This window comes from Accipiter gentilis, chromosome 2 (genome assembly GCF_929443795.1).
Source record: "Accipiter gentilis chromosome 2, bAccGen1.1, whole genome shotgun sequence".
In the NCBI taxonomy this organism is placed as follows: Eukaryota; Metazoa; Chordata; class Aves; order Accipitriformes; family Accipitridae; genus Astur; species Astur gentilis.
This window is the reverse complement of record NC_064881.1, coordinates 23,398,213-23,412,108: the sequence shown is the minus strand read 5'-3', so window position 1 is coordinate 23,412,108 and position 13,896 is coordinate 23,398,213. Positions and strand designations below refer to the sequence as shown.

General features: G+C 42.6%; 1 protein-coding gene across 5 annotated transcripts in view; it reads left to right on the top strand.

Moving 5' to 3' along the window:
• Positions 1 to 13,896, top strand: part of PAG1 (phosphoprotein membrane anchor with glycosphingolipid microdomains 1) — a 117,158-nt gene that overhangs the window by 79,302 nt on the left and 23,960 nt on the right. The gene's annotated exons all lie outside the window — the stretch shown is intronic.

Below are 13,896 nucleotides of genomic sequence, written 5' to 3'. Positions count from 1 at the left end.
ATGTTTAGGCAACCAGATGGCATCCCTGGGGGCTGGTCAGCTGCATTCCTTGGGAGGCTCCATTGCCTGGTACCCCTGGGAATGCAGGAGGCTCAGACACATCATTCACACATAGACACACTTGGGCATCTCATACATCTCATGATGAGTGGCTGACTCACACCCATTACATCACATGTGACATTTCACTGAGCCTGCAGTGCTGCCTGGGAATTTGTTGGTAGGAAATAAAAAAACTATGGAAGGGCTGAGGGGAAGAAAGGAGAGAAAACTGTAGTTGCTGCCCATATTAGTTCTCTGCTGTGCTCTGTAACTCAGCTGGTGAGATGCACTGTGGATTTGAACCATGGTCTCCCAGTCCTCCAGTCTCATCTGCAGAGCCACAGAACAGCAATGTGGGCAATCAAGCGAAGTCAGAAAGGTGCACTGGGAGGGAAATCAGTGGCCCTGAGGCCTGATCACTGGGCAGCACCAGCACGGTGGAATAATTTGGGCGTCCTGAAATGGGTCAAATGACTGTCCCTCTGAGACAGCGGTAGGTACTCTATGGTAACTGGTTTGTTTTCTCCATCCATTTGGGCTGACCTTTGAATATTCCATCATCATTTTGCCTTTTCCGTGCCTTCGCTTCACCTGGGTTTGCCAGCAGTGCTTTGTTTGCCTGTTAGCAGTTGTGTACCAGCTGCTGTGCTTTTTCTTTTTTTGGCAGTTTCCATGCAGATTTTGCTTGCTTTTTTTGCCCCAAACTTTTTTGGTGCACGTCAGTATTTTATCTGTTTGCGTGCACTAGGGAATGATGGGAGCCATGATCTATTTGGGTCAGTGCATGCCTCTGTGTAACCATTTCAAAATGAGGGATTTTCTAAGAATAAATTCTCCCTCACCAATCTGGTTCTCATTCTTGCCCACATAATACTTGTTAGCTCCCTTCTGCTATTTTTAGACTTGAGAAACTCGGGTAAAGAGACTGATGAGTCTTTCTGTTGTTTTTGCTTTCTTCCAGCCGAACTCAGTCTTACGTTTCTCCTGTTAGTTGAATAACTCATGGAAATACATAGGAAAGCAAGTAGTTTAGCAGCTGCCCCTAAATAAGGTCTGTGGTCATGTGTTACAAGTCAGCTGAAAAGTCAAAAAGGATTCTCTAAAAGGATGGCACAGTTGGTTTTCTGAAAGTAGCACATCAATTTGATACTGCGTCTAAGTAAATGCAGAGTTGGATGACCTCTGCTATTCAGGCAGTTAGCCAGCTGTTCGTCATAGTCGAGAAAATCTTCCAACAAAAGGAAAAATTAATTTACTATTGCTGCCATCAAATTAACCTGTAAGTGTTTCAGCTTTCAATAACTAATGGTCACCCTCTTGATTTGTGCATGGTTTCTTTGAAAACTGTTTCCTTCTGCAGAATCTGATTGCTTTACAGTAAAACTGTCTCCCTAAGTGATGGAAATGGATAAAAAAAGGCTTGTTCACCATAGAGCGTTAGGTTATCCTTTAAAATGAGCCACATTCAGGAGGGTATTACAGCAGGCCTGAGCATGGCAAATTTCTCAAAGAATAAAGGTAAAGCAGATGAAATCCAGACTGCTTGGTGAAGGAAAATCAGACCTGAACAGGGTGTTATAACAGTGATGTGATGGTAAATTGTAAAAGATAACTAGCTGTTGAAATTTCGGGGTGGACTGGGAGGGTGTATTGTAGCTGTACATGTTCTTGAGTTGACCTTCTTAGCACGTATATGTTTGTGTCTTGTATGTTACTTAATCCTATTTATCACATTTTAGGTAAGCAGTCCTATTACTTAATTCCTATAATTTCATTCTCTTTCTGAGAGAGTGTTTTCATTTATTTCTTGCCATCTGCTCTTTCTATTTCTGACATGCCCTGCCTTTTCCCACCACTTGGGCATCCTAATATTAATAGGCCACAACCAAAGTAATCAACAGATGTTGATACCAATACCAGTAATTTTATAAGGAGTTTGTGTGACTATGTTTGATTGGTATATAACTGTAGAAAAATAATTCGGTGGGAAGAAGTGCTAAAACAAAAACATTTCCCAGGGTGAGAAATACTCAGCTAATGGCAAGGGTGGCGGTTCCCTGCTAGAAGGACCAAGCCTGGAGGTGGGTGGAGAACCGAGGGGAGCTGGTGGGCAGGTGGGAGAGGGTGGGTGAAGGTACCAGAAGGAGGCAAGACAACAGAGGTGAAGGCTTTCTGGCCATGCAGGAGTGGAGGCAGTAGCTGCTCTTGTGGCGTGCGTGCACGTGGATGTGGGCCCAGCCCCCTGGTGTGTGTGCGTGTGTGTGCTGTGGTCACATCTGCACAGCTGGAAGACTCTTCTCACTTGCTGTGAATGAGACGTGCTTGCTACCGACCAGTCGTACAAAGGTTCTGAGCTTGCTGTCTGCTCTTCCCCTCATACATCACCAGTGAAAGACTGTTGTTCTTCTTACCTGGTCTGTCTTGACTGTCTTTCCTGTCCCTGGAGGACAGTTATCCTGTATCCAGTATGGGTTTCCATCAAATTCCACTCTTACTCTTCTCATTCAAAACCTCAACAAGACCGAGTTCTGTGGGTAAAAAGTAATGTTTTGGGTCAGCACAAAACCACTGAAACCTGGAAGAAGAAAAGCCAGGCTGGTTATTGATTGAGTGAAGTGATGTGATGCTCTGTTTGTCCTGTCTACCAGCAGTTGCTTCTCTGTCATCATGCTTTGGCAGCTCGTAACTCAAAGTAGCAGCAAAACTTTTTGCAGGAGGCATGATGTATTTATCCTTCTCTCTGCAGTGCTACCCATACTGTAGTGCTTCCTGCTAAAATAATGCTAATGATAGTAACATGGGAAAGCACAGAGGCAGGGGAAGTCTCACAGCATTAGTGATGCTTAAATTGCAGAAAGACTGATGCCAACAGGCACCAAAAAGAACAGACTGGAGGAAGGGGAAAAAAGGATTATTTATTTTTAGTCATTAGTTGTTCAACAAATACAAGTTTACAAGCTATAGGCCAAATTCTGCCTTCTGATTCTTGCTTAGGTGCAAGAGAGGTGTATTTTTATTAGGGATCATGATTTATTCATGTTGAGGAAATGTTCTGTTTCTACCGAGTCCAGTTTGCAAAGTGGTATTTAGTAGATGACATTCAGACTGGAGATTTCCCTTGAAACAATGTGAGAAAGTATTTATTTTCTGAAGTCCATTTCCCTTCACAGATAGTTTCCTACCATTAAATATCCAGCGGTCAGGAGAAAGAGCCCACAACTGTGACAGGCAACTGCATTTGCTGCACATGTAAATGTAATATTCATACATAGCTTTATGGAGGGTTTCTTTTCCACAGCGTATGAACCAAACATCTCAATTAAATTGAGAAGGGGAAGACCTGGTTTTCATTAGCTGTAAAGACTTTCAGAATTACATTAGTTGCAGTTCATTAGATCTTGTAATTGTATTTGCTGTGTGTCATGATGAGGGAGTGAGGGGTTTGGGTGTGCATGGGGGGAACCCAGCTCACAGATCGTTCCCACAGGACCCATGATTAGCTTCTGCTGCCTCAGTCCATCGGGATCAAGCCCAGAGTTTATATTTCCCTCTCCACAGCAGGAGAGCTGGCAGATAAAATGCACCATGTGCCAGGACGTTGGTGTGGGGGGCAGGAAACAACTGGGTTTATTTTGCCTCGCTTCCCCACACTGCTACAGCTGGCAAGCAGGGCAATGCCTGTGCCTTGGTGGGGAGGGAAAGCCACAGGATATGCTGGACTGTCACAAGCAAGTCGTGTTTTCATTTGCCCCAGCTCTGCTTCCAGTTGAAAGGACTGAATGACATGATAATGCTAGTCTCGGAGGGAAATGGCAATGAAGTGGTGCAACAACATGAGGCCATGAAAAGACCTCGTCTGTCAGCGCTGCTCCCACCGCACAAAGGCTTAGCCATGTTTTCTGTTCTGATGTGTCAAAAAGAAAGTCAACTCAAAGGAGTACATCTGAAGACAAGAGTCCAAACTGTGTCTGTTGTACATCACCTTTCCCAGAGGGTCACCACACACTACCCTCCCCTGCTCTTGTCCGTATCTCCTCTTCTAATTCCAGGTGTCTGAAAGGTCACTGATCTGTAAGAGACTAGGTATGGCCTTCAAGGTGGTCCTACCTAGTCTCCTCTACCTTTGAAGGTACTGCCTCTCCACAGGCAGAAGTTAGTCTTCGCTGACCATATGGAGCATACAGGCAGCCATTTTAGATTATTTTTAGATGACTGAAGTTAAGGTAGCACTTCCCTCAAGGACCATACAGCTGTGTTTCCAACTCAAAGGAGAAAAGGAAGATCACTTAGATGCAGCACTGGCTGGGGACACCAGGTATCTGGGATCAATTCTCATCTCTGCCGAAGAGCTCTTCAAAAACTGATGAATCCTTCTCTGTCTTGGACATTTTTTTCATGAGAAGGAAGTTATTTACACAGGGATTCTCTGACCTGCTGCCTTGGTCTTATCTAGATAAAATGTAAACTCTTCAGGACAGGGACTGTCTCCAGCGATGAAGAAGGCTCTGCATATATGCACCAAATATTTCAGAAAAGTTGACATTCCTAATGAAATACAAACACTGAAAAGTTAAAAATCACTTTATTGAATTAATTACAGTTAATAACAAGAAACTTGAGCTTGAAATAGCTCTTCATCTTTACAAAACACATCACAAGATGAACACTGTTTTCTTAAAATTGGTCTGTTGCTAAGTTAAATGACTGACTGCTGCCTCTCTTGCTGTAGGATATGACACAGGTCAATTCTCACTAATTCCTTTTACTTCGAGATTAAATAATCTTAAATATAACAAGCCCTTCTGATGTAATTTGTGCTCTACCTCTAAGGACCATCACTTAGCTTCCCTGGAACACTCCTGTCTTCGAGACTTTTATTACTATAGATTATATGTTAGTGTTAACACTCAGTAATCTGGGCTTTTTTAGATTTACAATTCTTTTGATTAGGTTTTTCACAATTGGAATGATTTTGGTGTGCTTCATTTTTGGGGAGGATCTCACTTAAGGCACATTAAAAGGCTGTAATGTCCTGACAGTTGGATACAAGGCATTTTTTAAATTTCTCAATTTAGGTAGGGTTAATCCCACTGTAAGTACTAAAATTTTAGCAATCTAAAAGTTAAGTATCAGTGGAAGTCATTTAGTCTTCACCTATGATGAGAACAGAAGTAAGATCTCTCAGGTGGGATCCTGTAGAGAGCATCTAGGTAAATAGAAGCCTGTTTTTAGAGATGTAAACATACAGAGGTTGAATCCCACTCTAAGTAGGAGTCTTGTCTTTTTTTTTTAATCCTTCTTCTTCAGCAGCATTTCATTGAGGATAATCAGAGCGTTATGTTTTGCTGCTGCATATTTTGCAATCTTCTGTATTTTTGTGAGTTCAGGGTCCTTTGGAAATGGGAAGTAGCCTCTGAAAAAGTACTATCTATCTGTTGGGTTTCATAGGCCTGATTCAAACACAGTTTGAGGACAAGTACAATTGCCCTGGATTTTAGAGGTCTTTTAGGTCAGATGACAGAGGCAATCGCTGTGTTTGTCCGCTTCCCAGGCTAGGGAGTATTTCTCTATTTCCATTATTATTACCTGAGTTTGCAAAAGGGTTGCTCAAAATGCTGTTGCACTGCAAAGACTGAAAGGGGACTCAGCATGCTAGAATTACATAAACAGCAAAGTGCAGTTATAAACAGGCTGTGTTTAATATGAAATAGCATCCAGTTCCAGGAAAAGCAAAGCTATCAGGAGTAGTTGTGTCAGAGCTGGAAAACACTTCACAAAGACAGCTTTCATTTCTATATGCTCTGAAGTATGCAGTAATCGTGGTCTAATTACCTCACTGCAGCCAGCAAGCAATATGGGATGTTGTGGGGGTGTGGGAAAGAGCATAATATGCTACAATTAAGCTGTAATCTTTGGCATGGTCACTCATCAGATAAAGCTTTTCTGCTGTCACATTCGAGACAGTCATTATTTGGCTGCTAAAGCCTGGGGAAAATATGTGGTGGTGTTCCTAGGAGCTGTTTCACAGAGGCGTCATTATCGGTTTCTTCCTCAGCAGCTGGCCAAGCTCAGCCGATGCTCTGTGTTGGCAAGCTGTGTCTGCAGCGCTCTGCTTTTCCCTGCTTGTGCTGGGGGGTTTTGTACTGCTGGTAGTGAAATGGGGGTAATGTTATTAACCACTGTGGAATGAATTTGTGAGCTTTAAGTTATCAGTTTAAAAACCTGTTTGCTCAGGACCTGATTTATAATGGAAGATACCTTTGGCGGAGATTTGTGAGCGTATGGTTTATGTACACAAAGACCTTGTGAATGCGGCAAATAATTGTGCTAGCTACGTGACAAGTTAGGTGCATAATTATGCACATGCATTAACCCCAGGATGCAGACTGTTTTCGCTGGGACATAATCATGTTCACATGCAATTATGCTCACCTTCCTTTGAAAATCCAGTTTTACGGTCTGCTAAGAAAACCTCGCTGGTGACATCTCTTATTTTCTAAAATTCTCCACCATTTTAATAGAAACTATTCCACTGCCTTGAAGCGAGCTCTTGAATTCACATGCTTAATTGTTCATACTACTGTCCGGATTCTTCTCACTTTCCCTGTCTTTCTGAGGAGAGGCAGGCTACAATGCAGGCTCGTGTGGAATTGCTAAAGTTCTAGTAGGAATAGAGAGGAAAGCATGGAAGGAGAAGTCAGGTCAACTTTGACTATGTTGACCTTGAGGTGACATGGTCTGACAAGGCATGAATGAGTTGACTGGAGTATGACTGCAGATTGTGGTGTAGATCAGCATTTACTGCTGCAAAGGTCTTTCTAAAATTTTCTGCAATGCCACAGATAGATGGTTTCAGAGACACTTGGTTTCTTTTTAGGACATGTTAAGACTTAGAAGGGATTAAAAGTGACCGGTGGCTTGGGACTGTTCAGTTTTGTCTTAGATCTGGTTTTGCATTATAGAGCACACACATCCTTTGATAAACCAGCTATGATTTCTGTAAAAGTAGATACAGTGGGGAATGAGATCAGAACCTCATTATTCTGCTGCTTCACAAAGCAGAAACATGAGCTATTTTGAAGGCTTACGGCACGCACAGTCTCTGCAAGGCTTGTCTGACAGCCTGCAACAGCAGCACAGTCCATGTCAGTAATTCCTTCCAGCATCAGGCTTTCAGGACCAGACCTTAATTATGTGCACATCTGGTCTCCTGCAGCAGTTCTTCACTGCTTGGAATAAGACATGTCTGCCTTTAACTGTTCTCGTTAAATGGGTGCTGCCAAGCCAGGCAGATTAAAACACAACTGCACCAGAAGAGATTTAATGTGTTGTAGGAAAGGATTTGTCCTGACATAGTGCACAGGAGCCCCAAAAGTGAACTGCAGTAGGTACTGCATGAAAAGGGTGATCTCAGCCTTAAAAATGCGGTAGGTGTTGCATGAGAAAGGTGATCTAGGTCTTAAGGTTTGTATAGTTCAGTACTGGATCTACATTTAAACAGCTAGAAGCCAAAACAACACAGATACAGAAACAGTAACATAAATCAGTCTTACAACTTTTTTTACAGTGCATTTGGAGAAACTCCACAATCTTGATTCTGGTGACAGTGTGGTGTGAGGAGAGGTTCTGCCAAGCAGGACCTCAGTCCAGACAGCAGTCCTGTTGCCTGTTGTCTCCAGAAGTATTTAACTGCAATTGCATTTATGCACCTAGTGCCAATTTAAAGCAAGGATAATGTGTGTATTCAGGCTGTTCCATAGCATCATCCATTATAATGTAGCAATGCCTGAGAATTGCCTGAATTTTCTTTTTTTGATAAAATTTCAAGATCTTTGTACTTACTTTGAGGTACTCATACATGCTTATTGCTATTTTGATATCTTAATATGTTTTTTGTCACTTATAACAGAGGTGATTGCCCCAGACAGCAAATAGAACTGGGAACTGGGAGAGAGAAGCTGGGAGCTGGTGAGAGGAGCTGGAGTGGGTAGAAAGCTGGGCAGTCCTGTGGTGGAGGAGTACTAGGAGATGAGAAGGAACTCTAGCACAGGGGGATCGAGGTCAAAAGGACCCACAGTTATCAGAATCTCAGTCTGGGGTACGAAGGATCTGGTTTTACCAGGTTAGAACAGCCTGGAACATAATTTTGGCTGCAGTAAAATGGGGTTTTTTTCCCCAACTGGAGTTAGCTCCAGTCAGGGACCACTCTTGGAAGACCATTTGGATACAACCACCATTCTATGGAGAATAAGGAAGTTTATCAGTATGGGCTCAGGCTGTACCATGCCAACTGACTGCAGTAAAAGACAATTATTACCGACATGTTTAATTTACTGCTATGGATGTAACCTTAATGTTCAGAGCACAACTCCCATCACCTTCTGCAGGCAGGCTCCAAACCAGGACCTGCAGTAGGAGATACCTGTGAAAACTTTGGCCCAAGTATTTTGCCCACACAAAGACAAATACAGCCCTGATGGTGTCACAAATTTGGGTGTAATGCTGTGTCAGGTTGTGCTGTCAGGAATTCACCAGCAGTGGCAAGCTACAGAAAGGAGACAGGACCTGCCTCCAGCTGCTCTGCTGTTAAAGCATGGTGAGGCCACATAGTGGAAAAGGTCAGAAAACATTTTCCATTGAAAATCACGAGGTTTAGAGAAAGTCTATTTGGGTGAAGGGTGCTTTTAAGTTCATTTTAACCCAGTTCACCATAGGGCTACACTTAAGCTCATGCCAGGAGCATGAATGGCGTTTCCCTGCCAGTGGCATGGTGTTTCCATGCATGCAGAGAACAGTCCTGACATGGAAATGGTTCCGGATTGAGTGAAGCGCATCTGCCATGTCCTCCCTTTGTGTAAATCAAGTGCGTAGTTTGGTGTGAACTGTTGTTGGTGTGGGAGTTGTGGTAAGGGATTGCCTGCCTTCAGGTGTTTTCTTTAGGGTGGCCCGAGGATGTTACATACAAGGGACATGCTCCGTCTTTGGGCACTTGGAAATACAATGCCCCTGCTGATGCCTGAGCTGGGCTGAAGTGCCAGAGAGTTTTCTGGAGAGGAAGTAAGGTAACAGGACCTCATTAGGTCTCCTGTAGGACTCCAGCTTCATAGAGAAAGTCTGTTTGCAGTATCTGGAGGAACAGAAGATAAAAGATCAGCATTCACAGATGTTACTTGTACCTGCAGGACTGTTTCTGCTGCTGCCTCTTTGCTGTAGCCCGGGTTTCTGTTCCATTTTTGTGTTTGAATGACAATGTTTGCAGCCGAATGTAGGCAAGAGGACATTAGTTTCATAATTCTCAGCTCCTGCCTCAGTTCATGGTTCCACATATCTCGTACTTCACCATTTGCTGGTTTAATGCAGCTCGCTGGGGGCTTGCTACCAGACCAATAAAAATCTCTTTTAAAAATTACGACCTTCCCCGCTCTCCCCTCTCCCTCCGAGGTCTGCACTGTTGGGGTGGAGGGGGTCTTCCAAACTGGGTGATCTGACTCATCTGTTTTGAGTTTAGCAGCAGATAACTGAAGGCACTGGGAACAGGAGGGGTGGGAAGGAGAAGAGGGCAGCAGGAAACAGAGCAGCCTGAGAAGGAGCCCTGTAACCAAAGCTCAGTGCAGAGGAGAGCACGTGAAGCTCCTGGGCAGTGCCCTGTTAGCCGAATCCGGCCTGACAGCCCAGGACAGGGAGTCACGATCCCGCAGCCCTCCCCGAATCTCTCCTGTCCTGTCGCGTTTGGCTTCTCACACTCAAAGTCGTTCAGTTGTCAAAACAATTTCTTCCCTTGCCTACGCTCCATCTATAATTCATTAAGAAAAGCAGAGAGGTGAAGCCGTCAGCTTTTCCCACTCTTTCCCCTCTGGAAAGCGTGGGCCGAGCATGGTTTGCAGCAGGACATGAATGAACGGTTGTAAAACCCAGAGGCCAAGGGGAAGGTGCTGGGAGAGGGACATGCTGCCATCTCCTGCCAGGCCTCCCAGGGCATGGTGTCCACCTCTCGCAAAGCACGTCCCCTGTGCGTTTCGCCGTAAGCTCGGGCAGATCTTTGCTCAGAAAACCCAGCCCAGATCCTGGACCCGAAGCACGCTGGGTCTGTCTGTTCCGGGGCTTCAAAGGAGTTCAGGTCTCAGTCCAAGCTTTTCCTCTCTAGTTGAAATTGTCCCTCCATGTGCTCCCTAAAATTGCAGCCTGTATCTTATGCACAAAACTGCTTCACCCCAGGTATGGTTTTTTATCCTTCAGTTTGGCAACAAATTTGCACTTGCGTGTCCTACGCTCAGGCTGAACTGCCTCAGCTCTGCTTTAACCCCACAACAGCTGTACGGAAAAATAACACATTATTCACCATGAAAATGCAGGTCATGCAATGAAATATCTGTCTTTTTGAAACTGCAAATGTGATTATGCGTTTAAGTGCAATTTTGAGGAAATGGCTACGGGCGTTATTTGCCATATAGGTTCCACTAATGACAAATATTGATGTCTAAAAAGCAAGAGAAAGTTGCCACAAGAAGGAGACATTTTATTCTGTATAGTGTAAGGCTTAGTTTTCTGAACTGATAATGACTTTGAAATGTGAACGCAAACCGTGGTTTGCATTTTGCCTTGAATGAAATAACCGGTTTTCTTATCCAGGTATTCCAGGCCTGTCTCTATTACTCATTTTTGGAGTTCAGCATCACCAGCAACTTGTGTGGAGAATTCTGTGAAAGGGTACAACAAATGACATTTTCATCTTAAAAAGATCACGTATGAAAAAAAACAACCAACCTACAAACCAGTTCAGTTGACCGTTACTCTGTCTTAGCGATGTCTCTCTGCAAGCGTAAACTATTCAAGTCTGTGAGTCTTTCAAAGGTGGAGGTAGGGCTTTTTTCAAGCCCAGCAGATGAAAGGCCAGGCATAAACTCCATCTTTAGCAGCAGGGTTTGCGTTCAGCTCTGAAGCATCCTCGCAAGAGCCACAACTCCCTGTCCCCACACGGAGAGATTCACCAGAGGGCAGCACGCTATCACTTTTTATTGTAAAAGCAGGAGTTCACCATGTCAGCTGTCTAAGAGCTTTTTTGAAATTAGCTGCTTGTTGTTCCATAGTTATGACTGCAAATAAGTTTCTCTTTAAAGCTAGCCTCTGAAGCCACGCCAGAATCCATTATGTTAGGCATACATTAACGTTTTAGTGTCCAGGCATTCACCAAGAGGAAGCAGAGGGAGTCCAGACAGTTGTATTTTCAGTGTATCTCTCTGCCAGGTTTCTGTCCAGCCTGGTCCAGGCAGCTGATGTGTTCTTGTCCATCTTCAAGTATTTCAGAAGCTCTCCTGTGTTAAAGGCAGCATCCTGAGTGAATACTATTTCAGCCTCATCGTTCCGGAGGCATTAAACAGTAGGAGTAAGCCCTCTGATGGCACTTCATGAGAACAGTTCAGAGAGGGTGAATGTAGGCATGCTTTTTTTGTATTATATTTGCTTCTGGTTGTCCTGTATGCTGAGCAGCTTCTAGGTCCTCTAGCACTTATGCCAAACTCTCGCCGTTCAAGGAGCTGAGAGGAGCCACTGGTTGCATTTAGCCTGCTCAGCTTCCCTCACGCAGGGCTTCATCTGTCGTCAATCTGTTCCAATTTCTTACTCTATTCTGCTTGCACAGGTAACTGGTGACTCCGGCAGTTGCATCCCGTGGTTCAAGTGCCGCTGTACTTTTCCAACCTTTTCTGACCTCTTTCTCTCAACTTAAAGTCAAATCTTTGGTATCTGAATTCTTGCTCTTCTGCTGTAGATTAACTACATCTTCTGTCCTTGTTGTTCTCTTTGCTCCATTTGGCTTCTGCCTGGTGGGATGTCTCATGTCTAGCTTCAATCTTGCACTTCACTCCTGACATTCACACGCAGGTCTCCCTCGATTCTCTCCCTCTGATCTCACTCCTTTTTAAGCTCAGTCTCAACTCCGTCTGCTCCTGCTCATCCCAACACTCCCTAATGCTGCACTGAAGTCTTCAAACATGCAGCTTTTCTATGGCGCTGCTCCTCATGCATCCTTAGCTTTCCTTAGCTCAAATATTATCTTTATTTAAAGGCCAGCAGCCTTAAGAATGTATCTGTAGAATAAAAGAATATCTTTTCCTACCATATTAGCTTTTGGTACATACTTAGTCTTCTGAGAGGGGTGTAGTATTGTTCATCAGAGTAGGTATAAAATTATGAACTTAGTAGTAGAAATAATTTAAGTGATATCTTTCAAGACAAAAATAAATGTGATTCTGTTTAAAGAAAAATATTTTTAAATCCCTGTTCTTTTTCTTGTATTTTTCTTTGCCCAATATTTGGGGGGAAAAAAAAAAAAAAAAGGTTTATTTTTTTCATTTGCATTCTCTCTTTTTATTTCTTGGGAAAACTAAGGAAAAAATACAACAAAAATGCTGAAAAAATATTTGATTCCATTTTCATTTTTTTCACATTTCATTTTCATTTCATCCTTTTTTTCCAAGGAAGGAAGCAAATTAGTATTTTTCAAAGGCAAAAGGATAGGAAAAAAGAATGTAAAAGATCTTTTAAGAATCACTTTTAAAAGCTTGAACAGGGCAGAAAATGTCTTTGAAAATTCATAAAAAATAAAAGTTGAAAAGAAAAATATTTGCTATTGAAAACACTTTACAAAGGTTTCGAGCTAGTTAGGGCAGCCAGTGCAGTGTGCTTTGTAGTGTTTTCTGAATGAGGACAGTCCATCACCTCTACAGGAATTCATCCCAGTGCACGGTGCTCTTGCACCTAATCAGAGAGGTTTTTGCGGGCATTACACCAAGTTTTCTCCTGACTAAATCTGATTCCACTTCTCTTAAGGTGTCTCCATTTCACAGCCTGTGATATGACTATGACTCAGTGTAGAAGTAACATGAGTTTTACTTTAAAATAGGGATGAGGCAGGTCTGTATCTGATTCACATCTGCAATATACATCATTTTTAGAGTGGTCTGCCATTGCTTTTAAATAATTTTTCAAGCTCTACCAAGAAAACCACAGAGTCACATTGTTTGGCAGTGGTTGTCCCCCAAGAGCAGTGGTGCTTTGGTGTCGGTGCTCAAGGCTACCAGTAAGTCATATCTGTGTTTTGGCAAGGTGTGTGACACCTACTCTTCCCATTCTGTTTATTTAGAGGTTTGGAGAAGTTACAGATTATCTGGCTTTCTTATAACTTGGCCAACCTAGAAATATTTAACTACACTTTGAAGATTGTCTTTCTAGGCTCGGCAACTTTTTCCTTCTTTTGTTTGTGTCTTCCCATTTCAAGTTATTGCAATGGCCATTAATATCAAAAAAAAAAAAAAAAAAATAAAAAAAAAAAAAATAAAAAAAAAAAAAAAGAAAAAAAAAAAAAGCTTTTAATCTGCCATGGATGAATTAGTAAGAATTGGTTCTTCTTGGAAGGTGTCCAGAAGTCTGATCCTGCATGGTAGAAACCAATGAGACCATTTTATGTAGGAACAGAAATGTTACTTCTCAGAGCTATCCAGACACATAGCTTAGGTGTTAAGTTTCTTCTGCTGACTCACCAGATTTCCTTTGATGTGAATGGCCTTTTTCTGGAAATTAATCTTTTTTCTCTTAAGATTTTAATAACAAAATGATGACATGGTCATTTTTGATACAGATATGATATTAGTACCTAACTGAATTTCCTATTACAAAGTGTGCTTCTGCTGCAAAGAAAAAAAGATATGTATATACATATTTCGTATATAAAAATATATATATATGAAAATGTATGCATGAAATTAAAGTAAGCCTTAGTGGCTTTTACGTTATTCAATCTTATGTTTGTGCTACTGTTTCATTCCCAAAAGATAACTGCTCATCTCTTAGCCATTG